The following is a 21,481-nucleotide window of genomic DNA, read 5'->3' on the forward strand; positions in this document are numbered from 1 at the left end:
GTTCTTACGTGTATCTCCCTATTTTGATTGTCACGCGTCTCAACTATGCTCGTCTTGTTCATGGCTTGCAGATTCTGCGATCTTATCTTATTTGTTTTCTCTCGAGATATAGGCATGGCCAATTGCGTAATTGTTATTGGATATCTGTCTGGCCAACATTCGATTCCCTTCTTCCAAGGATAAGGCTTTCCTGGGTGGAAAGCAAAGATGATGCTAATTCTTGAAGGTGACGAATTATTTGATATTGTTTTGGGTGACCTGTCTTGCCCAGTTCAACCTGATAATTCTCTTATTACTGATGGCCCATTATTTGAAGAATGTAAAATTGATCATACTGTTTGGATTCTTCGTGACAAAGCAGCTCGTCGTTATATATTGTCTGCACTTCCTGACTCACTTATGTTGGATGTCTTTAATCTGGAAACCTCTCATTCTGTTTGGAAGTATCTTATCTCAACGTTTGAGAAGAAATCGGTCACCGAAATTTTATATCTCCAAACTCGTTTAAAGAATCTTCAATATAAGGTTGGTACTTCTATGCACTCTCATATCGAGGCTTTTAAAGACATTATCAATCACCTTAGTGCTGCCGGCACTCTTGTTGCTAAAAATTAGGTTGTTACTCAGCTTCTTCATACCATCAAAGATCCTTTACATAACAATATCATCACTATTTTGTCTAACAAGGATGATATCCACTTTGAAAAAGCATGTATATCTCTTATTGAATATTCTCAACATCATGAGCATCATTTGGAAAAATTTGATGCTGTTTTGGTCACTCACAAACAAAGGGATTTTGCTGCTGCTTTTGTTGCTCGCAAGCGTCCCGCTTCACGTTTTCAGCAGGGTAGATATCCTAATCAAGGTGGTAAATCTTCTCATCTTACTTATTCTAAAAAACATTGTTCTTATTGTGATAAGAAAGGCCATGTGGATTATGATTGCTGGGCACGTCAATATGATGAGGAGCATGGAGTTACTACAAAGAAACCTCGCTCGTCCAAAAGTTTTCCTCCTTGTGATTATTGTGCACATACAAATCATCCATCTCGTCATTGTTATAAACGCAGATTTTATGAAGAACATTCTTGAGCTTATATTGTTCAACAAACTACAACTAATGATGATCATACTCGTCAGGAGCTCAATTTCGTCCATCATGATATCTCTCCAAAAAAGGTACTTCATGTTCATGATGGTTCTCTATTCATCATCGATTCAGGTGCCACTGGAAACATGACATACCAATCGCAGTGGATTCACAATTATCATTCTCTTCCTGTCAAGAAGTTTCTTTACCTTGCGGATGATACGACTTGTCAAGTCAAAGGAGTGGGGGATTTATATCTGGGGACTTTATCATCCACTAGAATATTAAGAGGAGTTCTTTATGTTCTAGATTTGTAAAGAAATCTTCTTTCTGTTGCTCGTCTAGTTGATCTTGGTTTGTTTGTTGGCTTTGATCATAATCAATGTTGTATAGAGAAAGACAGACATACTATAGCAGTGACTCCTCGACATGGTAATCTATTTGAGCTATCATTGAACGATATGGTTGCAAATGTTGTTACTGCCCCTGGAGATGCAGATTGCAAATTATGGCATCAACAATTTGCACACTCTGATTTTGCCAAAATTCTTGATCTTCATCGTCATGGTCTTGTGGAAGGTATGGATCTTAAATCTCATCCACGTATGGGAATATGTGAGTACTGTGCACTTGGAAAACACCATCGTTTGCCTTTCCACACTTCTATTTCATCACATTCCTGTGCTCTCTTGGATTTGGTTCATACCAATATTTGCGGTCCTTTTCCTGCCTCAAAGTCTCAATATCAATATTTTATAACTTTCATTGATGATTTCTCACGCTACACACATGTCTATCTTCTTCGACATAAGTCTGAGGATTTACCTATATTTAAAAAATACAAGATAAGTGTGGAGCTTCAAACTGGATTCTCTATAAAGATGCTTCGTAGTGACAATGGCCGTGAATATTTATTTGATGACTTCTGTAAGGATCAAGGTATTCATCATGAGTTTACAGTTCCTTATTCTCCTCAGAAAATTTGTGTTTCCGAGTGCAAAAATCACACTATTCTTAATGCTATACATTGCATGCTTATACACTCTGGTTTGTCTCAAAATTTTAGGATTGAATCACTTCTAGCAGCCGTTTTTATTCAAAATCATCTTCTAACAATTGCACCTGCTGGTAAAATTCCTATAACAATCTGGACAGGGAAGACACCTTTAGTCTCTCACTTTCGCACATTTGGCTTCATTGCTTATATTCATGTGCCCAAGGACATTCGACATAATTTGGATCCTCCAGGTTTGAAGGTTATTTTTCTTGGTTATTCAAATCATTCCAAAGGTTACAAATTTTATGATCCTTCTACTCAAAAGGTTATCATTAGTTGTGATGCTATATTTGATGAGAAGACTATGGGTGGCACATGGTCGTCAGATGTTTTAGATGATACACTGTCTTTGCCTAGTGCTTTTTCTTACTTGCTTTGTGAGTCTACTAATTCTGATGATCATAAACCTCCTTCACCTCCAAAGAAGATTGATGAAAATTTGGAGATATATGTCAATCTTCCTATTGTGATAGAGCATGGATTCTATTCTATTGAATATGTAATATTCCCACTCGTGAATATTGACTTCCTCCACACTGCATAAACCTCGTGCAAAGGTTATCTTTCATATTGGAATTACCAGCAGTATAATGTGTAACCTGCACACGAGAAATCGAGACCATCCGCATTGGCAAAACAAGCCCGAGGGTTCAAATCCGCAATTCACACGTAAACACCCTCTTGGGAGGGGCAAAATGGATATTATTAAAGCAAATATTTTTAATATTTATCCCTTTCCCCCAGCCGATGCACGGCTGGAGGAGAGGGAGTGTGGGGGGATGGGCTTGGTGGAGTCGTGGGCTGCATGAGGAGGGGGGAACCCATGCAGGGCCATGTGGTGGAGCTCTCCTCTCCCCCCCCCCTTGTCCTATAAATACACCCTTTAAGGTGTTGAAGGAGGGGGGGAAAAAAAACGGCTGTTGCCATCGCCGTGCTGAGGAGGAGGAGAAGGCTGCGTGAAGGAAGAGGGGCCTGAGAAGCTGCCGTGCCTCATGATTGTGAAGGGGGGAAAGAGGGCAGAGGCTGCGTGGAGAGAGGAAGGGGAGTTGTTGTCGACGCTGGGAGAGAAGGAGGCCGCCGCTGTACTCGCTGCCAAGCCGCCGACTATCGCCGCCGGTCTAGCCCGCCAACTCCACTGTGTTGGGCCGCCATAGGCCGTCAAGCCGCCACCATTACCCTAACGACCCAGTCATAACTTATTTTTTATTTTATTCTTTTCCCCCCCACGTTAATCTCCAAATTTCCTCCCTCTTCCACATCGATTCTGACTTTAATCAAAAACTTCTTAGAAGCTTCTCTAACAAGCTTCTTGAGAATAGGGCTTGGCCCTGTTCCTATGCACTTCCTTGGGTTTTTAAACCGGGCTCATAGAAGCTCCAAATCCCACAAGCTTGCTCGTAAAACCCCCAATTCCCGCATGCCCTTGCAAAGCTTCATTCTTGCAAGTTCCCGTAAAGCCCCAAATCCCATAAGTTTTTTTTCCACAAGGCCTTCCATAAGCCCAAATCCCGCAAGCCCGGTATTCTCAAGGATTCGCACTTTGGAAGGGATCTCCTGCGTACGAGGGAAAAGGGGAAAGATCTTGAAGCTGCTTACAACGGTTGGAGAAGACTCACCGATCGCGTAAGGGTAAAGGCAAACCGGAAGTCCGTAAACACGCTAACGATGGCTCCCAAGAAGTCGCAAGGCACACCTGCGGGAGGTTCCTCCCCGAGCCCACAAGTCCAGGTTTTTTCGAGTTTATTCTCACATAAAGAAATGTTTTAGGCACGCTTAATTCCATAAGGTAAAATGCATTTTACGCTTATTTTTAATGCATGTGGCAGCGATAAAAATAAATTTGATAAATTATCTCTTTAAACATTAGACAAGGGTGATGCATGTCTTGAAATTGGAACGGTTGCATTCCCAGAGTTGTCCGCCTTAGAAGACTAGCTGCATGTTGCTATTTTGGTGCATTTTCAAAGTAATGAGTCTAAACATATACTACTTAGGGCAAAGAAATGAAATTGATAAGTGCATTTTTTTTTAGACATGGTAGGAATAAGCGTGTGTCGCATTTTAGGCAACATCTTCCTTGTAATGATTCATGAGGAAAAGTTAACACCCATAAGATGTTATCTGAAAAGAAATAGGAGAGCACGAAAATGATCTTATGGACTTGCAAGTGTCATGTAAAATGGAATAAGTTAACACTAGCTTTAGTTTTATATGAACTTCATTGACTACATTGTAGCTAGGAGAAAGTTGCGTATTGCATAGTCGTCATGCAAAAATTTCATTCATCAGGAGCCGCATTTAGGAAAGGTTGCATGGTTTATCAAAGCATGAGATTCTAAAGTGTAGACAACAAGGTTGTAGGCATGATTATTTGATGTAAGTCCTAGTAGGACCTAGGAAAGTTAGTATCCAGATTATCATGCATTTTTACTTTACCAAGGAAAGATAGGGTTATTGTGAACCATGTGATGCGTAGAAGCAATGAATCGCATGTTTACATGTATTGGTGTAGTTGTAACTATTTTTCCTCCTTTAGATCTAGTTTATTATCTCTAGGAAAGGCTCATCCTTATCGCAAGACAAGTATATTGAATTGTCTAAATCACCTAACCCACAAGGGATTCATATAGGCATGGTTCAGTCGATATGATAAATATCCCAAGTGCTAACTAGGGTTTAGCGCGATAAGGATTCGACCTAGTTTTACACTTGTTGCCAAGTCAAAACCCTCAAACCCAAAGATCATACCCACATTCACGAAATGTTGAGTCAATTGGATGCTCATGCATAAATTGATCTAAGGTTTCTACCCTAAGGATCATTCGACCTAATGCTAGAACTTGGATTGAGTTGGAATCCCTAGGACCAATCGTTGTCGAACTAGTGTAATTAGGAATGGGTTGGGTAAAAAGACACCCTAAACCCTGCTTCTCATCTGAAGATAATTCCGATACCAGAAAACGCCGTTCAATGGGTGAAATGATCCCATGGAATAGATGCGACACTTGTGCAATAAGTTGCAACGTTGCATAGACTTGTTGTTTGTCACAAGAGAGTTTTGCCATTTCTTGAAATAAGGTTGGTAAGTTCTTGCGCAAGTTTAACTTGCAAGAGAATGAGTAGTCATCCTGTTACATCACCTGTCTTGGGAAAAGATTGCCAAGTAAAGGGAAGTTAGGTAATTGCTTGAAAGCAAATGATCAATCAATAAATTAAAGCGACATGGTCGCCAGGATTTACTGTTAATAAAACTTAAGGTATTGGTTAAGTTGGGTTAACAGGGTATGGCCCTGACCCAAGGACAAAAGAGTGAACAAATAAACCCTTGGGAATCTTGCCAAGTCGCAATTAATCCCGGATCGAACGTTGGATGCATTCGGAAAGAAGGATTCACTCCTTGACAGTTGGCCAAATAAACGACCACTGGAATTGATTGTGCTTGTAACAGTTTAGAAAGCACTGTTTGCATTGTTTGCTCAAAGAACTAAAGGATGAAATGATATCTAATGCTTCAGGTTGAAGGCCTGAAGGGAGAGGCAGCTTCAGTTACCCTCGACTGCCTGCCTGACCGTAACCAAGGGGGTTGTTGACCACGTCGGGAACGTGGACCGAACCCGCCGCGAGAGGTCTTTCCGTTGAGCTCTACTTGGAGCAGGAGGACGCTTGGGTGCCAGGGGGCTCTGGCTGTAAATCCCTCGCCTTCTGGGTCCTGCACAAGAGGCTAACGTGACTCGGGATTGGATCTCGAGGCCCGCATACTAGTCTACGGGCAGAAGCTTGGAATAGTGATCCCTAGCGGATTACTGGATAAAGCCTTTGGGCGGATTATGGACAAGCCTACGGGCGGAATTCCTTGTATTTCAAAGATAAAATGATGAAATGATAATAAAGAAGTTGTTTGATATTGTTTCTCTATGTCACGTGATAAGATTACGTGAAAGAACCAGTGCTTAACAGGGATAATTAAAGAGGCTGATTGTTATATGTCAAATTAATGTGTTAGATAATTACATAACTAAAACAAACCGAGGAAAGTGCAGAGGATGGACCATGGGTCCGTCCTACGGATGGGTGGTCCCGGCTAGCCAGGAACTTTTCTCAAAAATCTCGAAGAACAGCGGAATGATCATCATTATCAAAACGAATAACGAGAACGATGACCTAGAGTTACATCTTACCCAATTTATGTTGTTTTAGGGGAACGGAATGGGACTATGCCTTATGGCAGAGAGGTTGAGCCTTGCATCCCTCTCGTTTCCCATTCTCCTTGAACCAAGTGCAGCGTGAATCCGCTTCAGACCTGGCGTTTCTACGTAAAGTAGTCCGCTTGGGTCTGACGCTAGTTGCTGTTAGCTAATGACCAAACAGGAAAACCCAAATTCCGGTCGATCCTAAGTGGGAAACGGCCAGGATACTTCCGCTACATGGCAGACACGGGAAGACCTAGATTGCAAAACCCGTAACATTCCATGGGGTGCCGGGCGGAGTTTTCTAGACATCCTTTCCGATGGACTGTTAAGACGTGTCCTGGATGATTCTAGTGGACACGTTACAGTTGGTATCAGAGCCGACCAACAATGGAATTGTTTTTATGAGATCTCAATAAAATGAAGTAAAGAAGTTGTTGCTGTCCAAACATTTCCTCATCTTCAATACTGTCTTGCAGAACTATGAAGCGTGGAATAAGTTTTTGGTGTTCCGGATCATGTTTATGACTGCAATGCATTCTCCGCATTATAGACAAAGAGTTGAAATGATGAACATCCTGGAGCAGATTTATAATCCATCACCTTTATATATAGAACGAAGATGGACTGGGTCATCAGGAATCTACTACATAGCTGCCCATCGGTTCGCTTATCTACAGACCAACCTGAAGAGGATCAAGTGGTTGGAAGACTTGAAAGTCGTGAAGCTGTTCATTTTTGTGGAAGCTCACGTAAATTCGACTTTGCATATTCAAGGTCGGAGGGTTGAATTGAACTCATATGTATATGAGGAAGTAACCCGTGTAATCCCAGCCGACAGGATTAAGGTGTTGGGCCGCCATGAGAAGTATGGATTCCAGCGGAAAGGATATCCTGAACTTCCAATGAATTATCGATTTCTAAAGATCCATGACCCAAAACCCTACTATTACACAGTTCCTGTAGACAAATGTAATACAACGTTGTTCTCCCCAAACTGAATGTAATGATTGGATTATCATCACATGAGATGTTATATAAGGCTACGCCCATGTAAATATAAATAAGGACTTCATTTATCAATATCCGACTGTGCACCAGAGTTGTTAAAAAAGTTAAGTAGCTTCATGATTTACAAGATAGCTGATCTAAAGATAAGCTAACGTCAATTATCAGGTAATAACGTTAAGAAAACTTTTACCCAGGCACAACCCCAGGTACAGGTTCCAAATTTGGCCCCTACATCAAGTACTGCTGTGATCCAGGAGAAGAAGTTCCTCCTCAGGTAGATAAAGCCACCCGAGTTTGACGGGAGAGGCAGATTCGTCCAGTCTGATGCTGAAATTTGGATTGAATCTATGGAGGATTACTTTGAAGGAGTTGGTACTACACCTACCAATCAGGCCATGCTCGCCAAATTAAAACTCACCAGCGAAGCTAGACTATGGTGGAAACAATGGTGCAGGGATCAAGGGACTTCAGAGGGGTCCGTCACCTGGGAGAAGTTAAAGAAAGCCGTGCAGGGGAGATATTTGCCACCTGCATATTGTACACAAAAAATGAATGAATTCTACGAGCTAAAACAGCTAGGACTCACCCTTGACGCATACTACTCTAAATTTGTCTCGCTCTTAAAGTATGCACCACAGATGGACATGACGCAGCAGGTGTCCAAATTTTGCGCGGGCTTAAATCCACCCGTAAATACCGGTCTCGAATCTATGCGTCCGTCAGATCTTCAGGATGCACTCATTCGAGCAGCACCTATAATTCAGGAAGTGCAAGCTAGACCAAGAGGTAACAAAAATTGGTCCTATAGCGACCCGAACAGAGGAACATTCAGACCCCAAGTGAAGAGAGTCCAAGGTCACAATCAGGGACAAAGGAAGAAAGCAAGGACAAACAACGTCAACAACTTTGTTCCTACTCAAAGTAATGGCCGAAACCTCCGATGTTTCCACTGCAACGAACTTGGTCACTTCAAAAGGCAATGTCCCAAGCTCAGTGAGGGACATCGTCAAGGTGTAGGCCGCGGTCAAGGAGCCGCCACCCGTGGAAGAGGAAGAACTGCCTGCATTACCAATAGGCAAAGATGCGAAGCAGAAGAAGAGGAAGATCCAACTATGGAGATAGAATTTGAAAGAGCGACAGTCCATGCCGCTTTACACAAGAAGGGCCCGAATCGTCAGTTCTCGGTGATTCAAACATCGTCGGACTATCAAGGTAAAGGTTTCAAAACCTTGATTGATTGTGGCAGTACACATTCCTTTATCTCACCAGCATGTGCAAAAAGATTAGGAATAGCCACAGTAGAAGCACCTACCTTACTTATGGAATTGGCAAACGGTCGTGAGGTAACTTGTACCAGGCAAACTGCTAAGGAAGAATTCTTTCTGGGAGGAAAGAAAACCTCAGTCAAATTCAAAGTCATGAATTTAGGTATCCATGAGTGTCTACTCGGGATGGATTGGCTTAAGCCTAATGATGCCCACATCCACTGCGGAAAGGGTCAAGTTTCCTTTCGAAACTCTGAAAGGGAGTTTGTTACAACTCAAGGTGAGGCAGGAGTGCCAAGAATCCAGTTAGCCAAAGTATCGCGGATCATAAAAGGAGTTAGAAAGGGATTACCTGTTTACTTGATCAAACTCAACAAGTTAGATCAAAAGCAAGAGTCTCATGAGGGACCCTCTTGGCTAAAGGAATACGCTGACGTATTCCCTGAGGAATTGACTGAACTTCCGCCTCCAAGAGAAGTTGATCATGAAATAAGGCTAGTGCCTGGAGCTGCACCAATTGCAAAGAGACCTTATAGAATGTCCATACCGGAAGCTATTGAGTTGAAGGAACAACTCAAGCAACTGTTAGATCAGGGTTACATTAGGCCTAGCAACTCACCATGGGGAGCTCCAGTACTATTCTAGAAAAAGAAAGATGGGACACTTCAACTATGTATTGATTACCGTGGGTTGAATCAATCAACAGTCAAGAACAAGTATCCTATTCTTAGAATAGATGAGCTTCTTGATCGCCTTCAAGGTGCAAAGATCTTCTCCAAAATTGATCTCAGGTCAGGTTACTATCAAATAAGGATCAAGGATGAAGATATTCCAAAAACGGCCTTCAATACAAGATATGGGCACTTTGAGTTCTTGGTTATGTCATTCGGTCTTACAAATGCACCTGTCACCTTCAATAGATTAATGCAGGATATTTTTAGACCATATCTTGATGATTTCGTGCTTGTCTTCTTCGATGACACTTTAGTCTATTCTAAACAGGAAGAAGACCATGAACCTCAACTACGGATTGTTCTTGAGACAATGAGGTCTCATAAGCTGTATGCTAAAATGAAGAAGTGTGCATTCTTTAAGCGTCAGATTGAATATCTAGGATTCATAGTATCATCAGAAGGAATATCAGTAGACCCAGCCAAAGTCAGGGATGTGCTTGAATGGCCAATACCAATATCCATTAAAGAAATAAGTAGCTTTCTTGGCTTGACAGGATGGTATAGGGTCTTTATCAAAAACTATGCTTTGATTGCAGCACCTCTTACGGACTTACTAAAGAAGCAGACTTCTATTACATGGTCAACTCCCGAACAAAATAGCTTCGACCAATTGAAGCAATGTTTGGTATCAGCACCTATTCTAAAACTTCCTGACCTCAATAAGGAGTTTGAGGTAGTAACTGATGCCAGCATTCTTGCCTTGGGGTGTGTACTTATGCAGGAAGGTCATCCAGTAGCATATTCTTCAAGGAAATTGAAGAGTCATGAAAAGAATTATGCCACGCATGATCTGGAATTATTAGCTGTCATCCATGCTCTAAAGCTTTGGAGACACTACTTGTTGGGTAACAAGTTTACTCTAGTAACCGATCATAAGAGTCTCAAATGGATTTTTACCCAGAACGAGCTCAACATGAGGCAACGTCGGTGGATTGAAGTATTGGAGGAGTATGATTTTGAAATCAAGTACCGACCAAGGAAAGAGAATGTAGTTGCCGATGCACTCAGTCGCAAGGCATTCCTAAATTCCCTAATCTTACAAAATCCATCAACGGCCAGATCTCTGGCTATAAAGGTATCTATGCCAAGCAACCCTATACTGGAACTAGCTAGAGAGGAAGCAAGCCATGATTTGGCCTACCAAACAATGATAAAAGAAATATCTACCAAGGAGTATAATTTGAAGTCACAAGCTAAGTATCAGGAATTTTCCATTGATAATGGACTTGTCTACTACAAAACAAGGCTATGTATACCAACAAGCCAGTCACTTAAGCAGAAGATATTATGGGAAGCTCATGATTCCCCTTTCGCAAGACATCCTGGCTATGCAAAAACTCTTAATGCAGTTAGGAAGAGCTACCATTGGGAGAGGCTCAAAGGTGACGTTCTTAAATATGTCACTGAATGTTTGTCTTGCCAACGTATCAAGGCTGAACATGTCATGATGCCAGGAAAATTGCAACCACTTGACATTCCCCAAATGAAATGGAAATTCATTAGTATGGATTTTGTTGTGGACTTACCCCAAGTCCAAGGAGGATACAATTCCATTATGGTTGTGGTTGACATGCTTACCAAGGTTGCACACCTGATTCCAGTAAAGACAAACTATAAAGCCTCCGACATTGCAAGATTGTTTATCAAGGAGATATTCAAGCTACATGGCTTACCCAGAAGAATCATTAGCGATCGAGATTCTCTCTTCACTTCACACTTCTGGAGAGCTATCTTTGAAGCTATTGGGACTCAACTCTGTTTTAGCACCGCCTACCATCCCCAAACGGATGGACAAACAGAGCGAGTGAATCAAATCATTGAGGATATGCTTAGGGCTTACTGCTGTCGAGAGCCGAAGAGGTGGATTCAGTACTTACCGTTAGTAGAATTTGCCTACAATGCTTCTTACCAGCAGAGCATTCAAATGACCCCTTTCCAGGCATTGTATGGACATGATTGTCGAAGTCCCCTAAACTTTTCTGATCCAACCCTAAGAGTTGAAGCTTCAAGACAAATGTTGGAGGACATGGATGACCAAATAAGGTCAATAAGACAAGACATACAAGCAGCCAAGGATAGACAAAAGGCATATGCAGATTTGAAACGTCAAGAGAGGATCTTCGGAGAAGGAGACATGGTCTTCATTCGTGTATGCCCTAAAAGGAGTTCTCTATCTCTAGGAGAATGCAAGAAGCTAAGTCCAAGGTATTGTGGGCCGTAGAAAATCCTCAAATGCCTGGGACCCAATGCTTATAAATTGCAACTTCCTGATAACCTAAAAGTTCACAATGTATTCCATATTAGTCTCTTAAAAAAATATGTACCCAACCCTAATCATGTACTTGATGACCAACAAATTGTAATGCCTAGTCAAGGAGTCCTTGAACTAAGACCGGATAAGATTTTAGATGTTAGGGAGAGACAGTTAAGATCTAGAACCTTGAAAGAATGCCTCGTCCAGTGGAAAGATTATCCCGAAGAGGATGCCACCTGGATAGATGAAAGCTCTCTCAACCTTCAATATCCCCAGTTTGTCTCGAGATGAGGACATCTCGATTCTTCTAAGGGGGAGAGAATGTAATATTCCCACTCGTGAATATTGACTTCCCCCACACTGCGTAAACCTCGTGCAAAGGTTATCTTTCATATTGGAATTACCGGCAGTATAATGTGTAACCTGCACGCGAGAAATCGAGACCATCCGCATTGGCAAAACAAGCCCGAGGGTTCAAATCCGCAATTCACACGTAAACACCCTCTTGGGAGGGGCAAAATGGATATTATTAAAGCAAATTTTTTTAATATTTATCCCTTTCCCCCAGCCGATGCACGGCTGGAGGAGAGGGAGTGTGGGGGGATGGGCTTGGTGGAGTCGTGGGCTGCATGAGGAGGGGGGAACCCATGCAGGGCCACATGGTGGAGCTCTCCTCTCCCCCCCCCCTTGTCCTATAAATACACCCTTTAAGGTGTTGAAGGAGGGGGGAAAAAAAACGGTTGTTGCCATCGCCGTGCTGAGGAGGAGGAGAAGGCTGCGTGAACGAAGACGGGCCTGAGAAGCTGCCGTGCCTCAGGATTGTGAAGGGGGGAAAGAGGGCAGAGGCTGCGTGGAGAGAGGAAGGGGAGTTGCTGTCGACGCTAGGAGAGAAGGAGGCCGCCGCTGTACTCGCTGCCAAGCCGCCGACTATCGCCGCCGGTCTAGCCCGCCAACTCCACTGTGTTGGGCCGCCATAGGCCGTCAAGCCGCCGCCATTACCCTGACGACCCAGTCATAAGTTTTTTTTTTTAAATTCTTTTCCCCCCACGTTAATCTCCAAATTTCCTCCCTCTTCCACATCGATTCTGACTTTAATCAAAAACTTCTTAGAAGCTTCTCTAACAAGCTTCTTGAGAATAGGGCTTGGACTTGTTCCTATCCACTTCCTTGGGTTTTTAAACCGGCCTCATAGAAGCTCCAAATCCCACAAGCTTGCTCGTAAAACCCCCAATTCCTGCATGTCCTCACAAAGCTTCATTCTCGCAAGTTCCCATAAAGCCCCAAATCCCATAAGTTTTTTTTCCATAAGGCCTTCCATAAGCCCAAATCCCGCAATCCCGGTATTCTCAAGGATCCGCACTTTGGAAGGGATCTCCTGCATACGAGGGAAAAGGGGAAAGATCTTGAAGCTGCTTACAACGGTTGGAGAAGACTCACCGATCGCGTAAGGGTAAAGGCAAACCGGAAGTCCGTAAACACGCTAACGATGGCTCCCAAGAAGTCGCAAGGCACACCTGCGGGAGGTTCCTCCCCGAGCCCACAAGTCCAGGTTTTTTCGAGTTTATTCTCACATAAAGAAATGTTTTAGGCATGCTTAATTCCATAAGGGAAAATGCATTTTACGCTTATTTTTAATGCATGTGGTAGCGATAAAAATAAATTTGATAAATTATCTCTTTAAACATTAGACAAGGGTGATGCATGTCTTGAAATTGGAACGGTTGCATTCCCAGAGTTGTCCTCCTTAGAAGACTAGCTGCATGTTGCTATTTTGGTGCATTTTCAAAGTAATGAGTCTAAACATATACTACTTAGGGCAAAGAAATGAAATTGATAAGTGCATTTTTTTTTAGACATGGTAGGAATAAGCGTGTGTCGCATTTTAGGCAACATCTTCCTTGTAATGATTCATGGGGAAAAGTTAACACCCATAAGATGTTATCTGAAAAGAAATAGGAGAGCACGAAAATGATCTTATGGACTTGCAAGTGGCATGTAAAATGGAATAAGTTAACACTAGCTTTAGTTTTGTATGAACTTCATTGACTACATTGTAGCTAGGAGAAAGTTGCGTATTGCATAGTCGTCATGCAAAAATTTCATTCATCAGGAGCCGCATTTAGGAAAGGTTGCATGGTTTATCAAAGCATGAGATTCTAAAGTGTAGACAACAAGGTTGTAGGCATGATTATTTGATGTAAGTCCTAGTAGGACCTAGGAAAGTTAGTATCCAGATTATCATGCATTTTTTATTTACCAAGGAAAGATAGGGTTATTGTGAACCATGTGATGCGTAGAAGCAATGAATCGCATGTTTACATGTATTGGTGTAGTTGTAACTATTTTTCCTCCTTTAGATCTAGTTTATTATCTCTAGGAAAGGCTCATCCTTGTCGCAAGACAAGTATATTGAATTGTCTAAATCACCTAACCCACAAGGGATTCATATAGGCATGGTTCAGTCGATATGATAAATATCCCAAGTGCTAACTAGGGTTTAGCGCGATAAGGATTCGACCTAGTTTTACACTTGTTGCCAAGTCAAAACCCTCAAACCCAAAGATCATACCCACATTCATGAAATGTTGAGTCAATTGGATGCTCATGCATAAAACGATCTAAGGTTTCTACCCTAAGGATCATTCGACCTAATGCTAGAACTTGGATTGAGTTGGAATCCCTAGGACCAATCATTGTCGAACTAGTGTAATTAGGAATGGCTTGGGTAAAAAGACACCCTAAACCCTGCTTCTCGTCTGAAGATAATTCCGATACAAGAAAACGCCGTTCAATGGGTGAAATGATCCCATGGAATAGATGCGACACTTGTGCAATAAGTTGCAACGTTGCATAGACTTGTTGTTTGTCACAAGAGAGTTTTGCCATTTCTTGAAATAAGGTTGGTAAGTTCTTGCGCAAGTTTAACTTGCAAGAGAATGAGTAGTCATCCTGTTACATCACCTGTCTTGGGGAAAGATTGCCAAGTAAAGGGAAGTTAGGTAATTGCTTGAAAGCAAATGATCAATCAATAAATTAAAGTGACATGGTCGCCAGGATTTACTGTTAATAAAACTTAAGGTATTGGTTAAGTTGGGTTAACAGGGTATGGCCCTAACCCAAGGACAAAAGAGTGAACAAATAAACCCTTGGGAATCTTGCCAAGTCGCAATTAATCCCGGATCGAACGTTGGATGCATTCGGAAAGAAGGATTCACTCCTTGACAGTTGGCCAAATAAACGACCACTGGAATTGATTGTGCTTGTAACAGTTTAGAAAGCACTGTTTGTATTGTTTGCTCAAAGAACTAAAGGATGAAATGATATCTAATGCTTCAGGTTGAAGGCCTGAAGGGAGAGGCAGCTTCAGTTACCCCCGACTGCCTACCTGACCCTAACCAAGGGGGTTGTTGACCGCGCCGGGAACGTGGACCGAACCTGCCGCGAGTGGTCTTTCCGTTGAGCTCTACTTGGAGCAGGAGGACGCTTGGGTGCCAGGGGGGGCTCTGGCTGTAAATCCCTCACCTTCCGGGTCCTACACAAGAGGCTAACATGACTCGGGATTGGATCTCGAGGCCCGCATACTAGTCGACGGGCAGAATCTTGGAATAGTGATCCCTAGCGGATTACTGGATAAAGCCTTCGGGCGGATTATGGACAAGCCTACGGGTGGAATTCCTTGTATTTCAAAGATAAAATGATGAAATGATAATAAAGAAGTTGTTTGATATTGTTTTTCTATGTCATGTGATAAGATTACGTGAAGGAACCAGTGCTTAACAGGGATAATTAAAGAAGCTGATTGTTATATGTCAAATTAGTGTGTTAGATAATTACATAACTAAAACAAACTGAGGAAAGTGCGGAGGATGGACCATGGGTCCGTCCTACGGATGGGTGGTCCCGGTTAGCCGGGAACTTTTCTCAAAAATCTTGAAGAACAACAGAATGATCATCATTATCAAAACGAATAACGAGAACGATGACCTAGAGTTACATCTTACCCAATTTACGTTGTTTTAGGGGAACGGAATGGGACTATGCCTTATGGCAGAGAGGTTGAGCCTTGCATCCCTCTCGTTTCCCATTCTCCTTGAACCAAGTGCAGCGTGAATCCGCTTCGGATCTGGCGTTTGTGCGTAAAGTAGTTCGCTTGGGTCTGATGCTAGTTGCTGTTAGCTAATGACCAAACAGGAAAACCCAAATTCTGGTCGATCCTAAGTGGGAAACGGCCAGGATACTTCCGCTACGTGGCAGACACGGGAAGACCTAGATTCCAAAACCCGTAACATTCCATGGGGTGCCGGGCAGAGTTTTCTAGACATCCTTTCCGATGGACTGCTAAGACGTGTCTTGGATGATTCTAGTGGACACGTTACAGAATATGATGTCTTTGATGATGCTATGTCTATCCATGAGGATCCAATATCGTATATAGAAGCTATCAATTCATCTCAAAGGGATCAATGGCAAGAAGCCATGCAAGTTGAGTACGATTCTTTAATCTCCAAAGGTACATGGATTCTCACTGAAATCCCCCTAAATCCTGTTCCTATCAAATGTAAATGGGTTTATAAAACCAATACCAAAGCTGATGGCTCATTTGATAAGTTCAAAGAATGACTTGTTGCAAAAGGTTACTCGCAGATTGCAGGAGTAGATTATGAAGAAACATTTTCTCCCGTTGTGTGCTCCACAACTGTTTGTATGCTTTTGGCTTTTGCAACACTATTTGATCTAGAAATTCACAAAATGGATATTAAAATGGCTTTTCTCAATGGAGATCTTGAAGAAGAAATCTATATGGAGCATCTTGAAGGTTTTATGATTGCAGGAAAGGAGCAACTTGTATGTCAGCTTTATCGTGCATTATACGGATTGAAGCAAGCTCTCATGCTTGGTATATTAAGATTGATCAGTTCCTCACATCTAAAGGTTTTGTTGCATGTTTTGCTGACCCAAATCTTTATATCAAAAGGAAGGATAAATGTTTTAATATTCTTGCTCTATATGTTGATGATACTATTCTTGTGCCAAATAATATTGTTTTCTTGGATGCTATGAAGAAGCTTTTATCCACTACATTTGAAATGGTGGATCTTGGTGAGATACATTCTTGTTTGGGTATTCAAGTTCAACAACACCGATAACAAGGCATTCTTCTTCTTTGCCAGAAAATTTTTATTAATGATATTGTTAAGAAGTTTGGGTTGACAAATGTGCACTCTGCCAACACTCCCATTCTTTCGAGCTCTACCAAGAATACATCTACAACATGCAATGAAGAATCAGCCATTCATAAACCTTTTGCTAATCTTTTTGGTTGTCTTCAATTTATTGGTTTAAACATAAGACCAGATATTTTATTTGCAGCTAACTTTTTGGGACAGTATATTTCTTCCCCTTCCACTATTCATTGGAGTGCTGAAAAACGTATTCTTAAGTATCTCAAGGGTACTAAGGAGTTTGGACTTATTTATCGTCGTCGAGAGGATTCTTCTTTATTTTCTTCAACTTCTCTTGACCTTATTGGATATACAGATGCTGATTGGGCAAGTTCACATTTATCCATGCAATCTACAAGTGGGAATTGTTTCTTTGTAAATGGATGTTTGGTTTCTTGGTCCAGCAAGAAACAACGATGTGTTGCGGTTTCTACATTTGAGGCCGAATATGTTGTTGCATCATTAGTAGCTCGCGAGCTAGTTTGGCTTCAACAACTACTTGCAGATTTGGGACATCCTTCATCATCTAGTACACCTCTTCGATGTGACAACCAAAGTGCTATTAGTCTTACCAAAGACTATATAAAACATAGTAAATCAAAGCATATTGCTATTCATTATCATTATGTTTGACATGAAGTCAAGAAAGGTTCTATTATGGTGGAGCATTGTCCCAGTGATCAAATGGTTGTAGACATCTTCACAAAAGCTCTTAGTGAAGCTCTCTTCGGTTCATTAAGACATACACTTGGTATTGTTCCAAGTTCTTGTAATATTTCCGCACACTGCGTACCGTAAATATTGACTTCCTGCACGTCGTGTAAATCCTGTGCAAGGTTATCCCCTACATCGTATTATTGGTAGCTTAATCCATACCATACACGCTCAAATAAATGAGGCCTCCGCATTGTAAATAAGAGGCTGAGGTTGAAGACCGTAAAAGCCGCGAGGGAACACCCTTTTTGAAGGGGCAATTTGGAGATTTTTAGGCAAATTTTTTTAATTATTATCCCTTCCCCCCAGCCGATGCATGGCTGGAGGAGAGGGAGTGTGGGGAGGAATGGCCAAGGAGGAGTGAGTCGGATTGCATGAGGAGGAGTCCTCCACGTGTGTGGAGGCCCTCTTTCCCCCCCCCCCCCCCCCCCCCCCGGGAGTCAGGAGGGAGGGAAAGTGAGAGAGGGAGGGCCGTGCAGAGAGAGTGATTCGGATTGGAGGTGGAGGTCGCCGTGCTGGAGGTGGAGGTCGCCGTGCTGGACGTGCTGGAGGAAGCCGCTGCGCTGCAGTCGCCAGTCCGCCAGTCCGCCATAGCCGCCGCCACGGCCGCCTTGCTGACACGGTCCGCCGCCGCCTGGATCACGACCCCTTTTCCCCCCCTCGACGTTGCTGCAGAAGCTTGGAAGCTTCTTAGAAGCTTCTTAGGAAGCTTCTAAGGGGGCTTTCATAAGCCCCCTTCCCACTAGGTCCCATAAGCCCCGTTCCCATGAGCTTTCCGGGATCTTAAAATCCATACCCTATAAAGGGGTATTCCTACATAAGGGAGAAGTAAACATATTTTGAGACTACTTGTCAAAACTCGGAGGAAATTTAGAGAGCCATAAAGGGTAAGGATAAACCCCGGAGCCCAAATCCTCTACATCTACGATGGCTCCAAAGCCAAAGTCACAAGGCGCACATGTGGAGGTCTCTTCCCCGAGCATACAAGTGGATATCTCCCCGAGCCCACAAGTCCAGGCTTTTTTTTCAAGTTTATTCTCGCATAAAGAAATATTTAGGCATGCTTAAATCCAAAAGGAAGAACGCATTTTACGCATTGTGGCAGCGTTAATAATACATTTGATAAATTATCTCTTTAGACATTAGATAAGGTTGATGCATGTCATGGAATTGAAACGGTTGCATTTCTAGAGTTGTCCGCCTTAAAAGACTAGCTGCATGTTGCTATTTTGGAACATTATCAAAGCAATGAGTCTAAACATATAGGGCAAAGAAATGAAATTGATAAGTGCATTTGGTTACTAGACATGGTAGGAATAAGCGTGTGCCGCATTTTGGGTAACATCTTCCTTGTAATGATTTGTGGGGAAAAGTTAACACCGATAAGATATTATCCGGAAAGAAATAGAAGAGTACGAAAATGATCTTATGAACTTGCAAGTAGCATGTAACATGGAATAAGTTAACACTAGTTTTAGTTGGTATGAACTTCATTAACTACATTGTAGCTAGGGGAAAGTTGCGTGTTGCATAGTCATCATGCAGAAATTCCACTCATTAGGAGCCGTATCTAGAAAAGGTCGCATGGGTTATCAAAGCATGAGATTCTAAAGTGTAGACAACAAGGTTGTAAGCATGATTATTTGATGTAAGTCCTAGTATGTCCTAGGAAGGTTAGTATCGAGATTATCATGCATTTTTACTATACCAAGGAAAGATAGAGTTATTGTGAACCATGTGATGCGTGGGAGCAATGAAGCACATGTTTACATGTAATATGTTAGTTGCAACTATTTTTCCTCTTTTAGATCTAGTTTATTGTCTCTAGGAAGGATTCATCCTTGTCGCGAGACAAGCATAATGAATTATCCAAATCACCTAGCCACAAAGGAATCATATGGTACGATAGACACCCCAAACACTAACTAGGCTAAGGATTCGGCCAAGTTTTCCCATTGTCGCTAAGTCAGAACCTTCAAACCCAATAGTCCTGACCATATTCCCAAAAATGTTGGGCTAATTGGATGCTCATGTAAACAATAATCTAGGATTCCTACCTTAAGGACCAAGCGTTCAAGATGATGAAACTCGATTTGAGTTGGACTAAACGCTGTCGATTTAGTGAAATTAAGGATGGGTGGGTAAAAGACACCCTAAACCCTCCTTCTCGTCTGAAGTTAATTCCGTGACCTGAATACGCCACTCATTAGGTGAAATGATCTCTTGGAATGGAGGCGACACTTGTGCAATAAATTGCAACGTCACTTAGCTTTGCGGTTTGATCGTAAGAAGTTTTGCCATTCCGTGGATTAAGGTTGGTAGGTTCTTGCGCCAGTTTAAACTCGCAAGGGAAAAAGGGTAGTCGTCTTTTTACTCTATCCTAATTAGGGAAACTTTGTCAAGTTAAGGGAAGCTAGGCATTCGCTTGGACGAAAATGATTAATCAATAAACTAAAGCGACATGGTCGCCGGAATTTACCATAAACCAAACCTAAAGTATTGACAGGGTATGACCCTAGCCCAAGGACGATAGGAATCTTGCCAAGTTGCAATTGATTCCGGATCGAATGCGGGTTGCATTCGGAGAAAAGGAGTCACTCCTTAACAGTTTGCCAGCTAAAACGACCACTGGAATTGATTGTGCTTGTAACAGTTTAGAAAGCACTATTTGCATTGTTTGCTCAATGAACTAAAGGATGAAATGATATCTAAATACTTCAGGTTGAAGGCCTGAAGGGAGAGGCAGCTTCAGTTACCCCCGACTGCATGCCTGACCCTAACCAAGGGGGTTGTTAACCGCGCCGGGGACGTGGACCGAACCCGCCGTGAGAGGTCTCTCCGTTGAGTTCTACTTGGAGCAGGAGGACGCTTGGGTGCCAGAGGGGGCTCTGGCCGTAAATCCCTCGCCTTCCGGGCCCTGCACAAGAGGCTAACATGACTCGGGATTGGATCTCGAGGCCCGCATACTAGTCTACGGGCAGAAGCTTGGATTAGTGATCCCTGGTGGATTACTGGATAGCCTTCGGGCGGATTATGAACAAGCCTACGGGCGGAACTCCTTGTATTTCAAAGATAAAAGGATAAAATGATAATAAAGAAGTTGTTTGACATTGTTTTCTTTATGTCCTGTGATAAGATTACGTGAAGGAACCAGTGCTTAACAAGGTTAATCAAAGAAGCTGTTTGCTATATGTCAAATTAATGTGGTAGGTAATTACATAACTAAAACAAACCGAGGAAAGTGCGGAGGATGGACCATGGGTCCGTCCTATGGATGGGTGGTCCCGGTTAGCCGGGAACTTTTCTCAAAAATCTTCAACGAACAGAGGGATGATCCTCATCGCCGAGCAAATAACTAGAAGGATGACTTAGATTTACCTGTTACCCGATTCACGCTGTTTTAGGGGAACGGAATGGGACTATGCCTTAGGGCAGAGAGGTTGAGCATTGCATCCCTCTCGTTTCCCATTCTCCTTGAACCAAGTGCAGCGTGAATCCGCTTCAGACCTGGCGTTTCTGCGTAAAGTAGTTCGCTCGGGTCTGACGCTAGTTGCTGCTAGCTAATGACCAAACTAGAAAACCTTAATTCCGGTCGATCCTAAGTGGGAAACGGCCAAGACACTTCCGCTACGTGGCAGACACGGAAGGACCTAGATTACAAAACCCGTAACATTCCATGGGAGTGCCGGGCGGAGTTCTCTAGGCAGCCTTCCGATGGACTGCCAAGACGTGTCCTAGAGGATTCTAGTGGAAACGTTACAGTTGGTATCAGAGCCGACCAACAATGGAATTGTTTTCATAAGATTTCATTAAAAATGAAGTAAAGAAATTGTTCCTGTCCAAACATTTCCTCATCTTCAATACTGTCTTGCAGAATTACGAGGCGTGGAACAAGTTTTTGGTGTTCCGGATCATGTTTATGACTGCAATGCATTCTCCGCATT

The 21,481-nt window shown here is 42.5% G+C and overlaps 1 pseudogene; it reads left to right on the forward strand.

Moving 5' to 3' along the window:
• The first annotated feature begins 207 nt into the window (after positions 1-207).
• The window catches only part of LOC148041646 (uncharacterized), a 40,121-nt pseudogene continuing 18,847 nt past the window's right edge, over positions 208-21,481 (forward strand).

This window comes from Lygodium microphyllum, chromosome 1 (genome assembly GCF_053477565.2).
Source record: "Lygodium microphyllum isolate KBCC chromosome 1, Lygodium_microphyllum_v1.1.10, whole genome shotgun sequence".
Taxonomy (NCBI): domain Eukaryota; kingdom Viridiplantae; phylum Streptophyta; class Polypodiopsida; order Schizaeales; family Lygodiaceae; genus Lygodium; species Lygodium microphyllum.